The 2,500-nt window shown below is 56.8% G+C and overlaps 1 non-coding gene across 1 annotated transcript; it reads left to right on the top strand.

The window, feature by feature from the left end:
• Positions 1-1,841: 1,841 nt before the first annotated feature.
• Positions 1,842-1,948, top strand: LOC138568278 (U6 spliceosomal RNA). The gene has a single exon (XR_011302619.1). It is a non-coding gene; the product is annotated as a U6 spliceosomal RNA (small nuclear RNA).
• The last annotated feature ends 552 nt before the right edge of the window (positions 1,949-2,500 follow it).

The following is a 2,500-nucleotide window of genomic DNA, read 5'->3' on the forward strand; positions in this document are numbered from 1 at the left end:
ATCACTGTCAGCCTATCTGCTTCACGGGCCAAAGTGCAAAGGGGCTCAGGGCCTGAGTCAGCAGCCAGTGTTTCCTTCCGGTGCCCGGATCCTTCCTTGGGGGGTTGCAAGCTAGAGGTTCTCTCTGGCCCAGGCAGCCTGCACGGGTAACTGATATCCTGCAGCACCCCCCCCCCCCCCCGTGCCCCAGCGTGTCTCTATCAGGGCCTGGTCTCTGCTGCTGCTGATGCTGACAGGCCCCCAAGCGCCCCAGACACACCTTCCCAGGGTTGCAGCAGTTTCTGCTTCCAGCTCAGTGCTGGTGCTACTGTGGAGTAAACAGGGTTAGTAGAGAGAGAGGGGGAGAGAGAGAGAGAGAGAGAGAGAGAGAGAGAGGGAGGGAGGGAGGGAGGGAGGGCGGTGCATATTCAAATCATCAGTCAGCCAGAGCCTGCTGGGAGCCCATTTCTGCAGGCCCACTGACTGCTGGCTGCTGCCCCGATGGTTGGAGAAGGGCCAGGCTGGGCTAGGCCACACAGCAAGGGCCAAGCCCTCCTCCGGTGCTCCTTCTGATGATGTCTCCCTGAGTGTCTGAGGTCGAGAAAAAGCCCGCCCGCAGAACTGGCCAGAGAGGTCTCTGGCCGATCGTGGCCGATCAGGGGCGTGAAGGGCGGCAGGCAGGCCACCGGCGCAGCAGGCAGCGCAGGGGACGTGCACCTCAAGGCCTTGGCCACCATCTCTCCCTTGGCTTTCAGTGTACCTCAGAATGCCTTTGCTGTTCCGGATCAGGGGAGAGAAGCAACCTTTTCTTAGCAGGTGGGGTCTGTGCTACAGACACGTGGCATTTTCCCAACTGGTTCACAAGCCAACCCCCACCCTTTACAGCGCAGACACAGAAAGCATTTGCTGCTGGTTGGGATTTTCGGGATGGGCCCCTGCTGCTGATGTATTAGGATGGACTTTGGCCAGTCTTTCTTTCTTATACCGACGGCCCGCCCATAAAATTAAAGCACCTTTGCAGGCACAGATGCTCTTAGGGATTTAAATGTAACAGCAGGACCCAAAAAGCAAGGAATGAACCCGAGCCAGATAGGAGTCGACCCTACAATCTTCTGATCCGTACGTAGTCAGACGCCTCATACTGGCCCTCTTGTGTCTCACCTCCTCCTCCTCCTCCGCGCAGTCCTTCCAGGGGCCTTTCTGAGGTAGGTGCGCCTGCAAGCGCTGCTGGACCTGATTTTCTAGCCCACGCGTCTCACACCCTGACGCTGTTGATAATGCAGCTAACCCCCGGCCCATAGCTGTTGTAAGGGAGAACCTGGACCTGCCAAAGGGAACCAGACCCACGGTGACTTAAAAGCCAAGGGCACTGAAGCCAGCCCCGCCAAAGGAACATTTTAAGTCAGCCTCTGAATGCAAGCAGGGGGCCATCCTGCGCCCCCTGGGGGCGGGGGGGGGACTGACATGCCGGCCAGCTGCCTCCTCTTGCCTTCTCTTGGAACAGCCCATGGGCCCCCAAACAAAGCCCCCTGACAGGCAGGCCCTCTGTGTTTCCTCTGGCTTGTGGGACTGCTGTAATGCACCCAGGCATTGTGCTGGGATCAATCACTTTGCATACAGACTGCACCATGAGCCTTTGCAACTACATTGCTCCGGCAAGCATTCCAAAAATAACAAAAACTCACCTCTCGGACCAGCGCAGCAGTGAATAAGCGCGGACCATTGCTCTCTGTCTCCGTTTCATATCATTCCCCCAAAAGCAAGCGCTTTCTGTCTCAAGAAATGCCCATTGTATGCCACCCTATGTCCAGAGATCATAGATCTGGGGGGGTTTATGTATGGGCTGGGTCAACCTTCAGTCTGTGCTCGCTTCGGCAGCACATATACTAAAATTGGAACGATACAGAGAAGATTAGCATGGCCCCTGCGCAAGGATGACACGCAAATTCGTGAAGCGTTCCATATTTTGGACACATAGCAGGACAGACATGTTCTTTAGCTGCAACATTTATTGACGGGATAAACAGGCCCTCTGTCCATTAGGGCAGGTGTGCTTTTCGGCGTGGAGCTCGTCAGAGTGCGTTTTATTTGGAGATAGCGCTGCGAGTGCTCCAAGCTTATGCCCAGTGGGTGATGATTGCTACATGCCAGGGCAGTTCTAAGCTCTCCTAGGTGCTATTTGCCAACAGCGCATATCACTGTCAGCCTATCTGCTTCACGGGCCAAAGTGCAAAGGGGCTCAGGGCCTGAGTCAGCAGCCAGTGTTTCCTTCCGGTGCCCGGATCCTTCCTTGGGGGGCTGCAAGCTAGAGGTTCTCTCTGGCCCAGGCAGCCTGCACGGGTAACTGAAATCCTGCAGCACCCCCCCCCCCCGTGCCCCAGCGTGTCTCTATCAGGGCCTGGTCTCTGCTGCTGCTGATGCTGACAGGCCCCCAAGCGCCCCAGACACACCTTCCCAGGGTTGCAGCAGTTTCTGCTTCCTGCTTCCAGCTCAGTGCTGGTGCTACTGTGGAGTAAACAGG

The sequence above is a fragment of the Ambystoma mexicanum genome, chromosome 2p, assembly GCF_040938575.1.
Source record: "Ambystoma mexicanum isolate Mex_15411 chromosome 2p, UKY_AmexF1_1, whole genome shotgun sequence".
NCBI lineage: Eukaryota > Metazoa > Chordata > Amphibia > Caudata > Ambystomatidae > Ambystoma > Ambystoma mexicanum.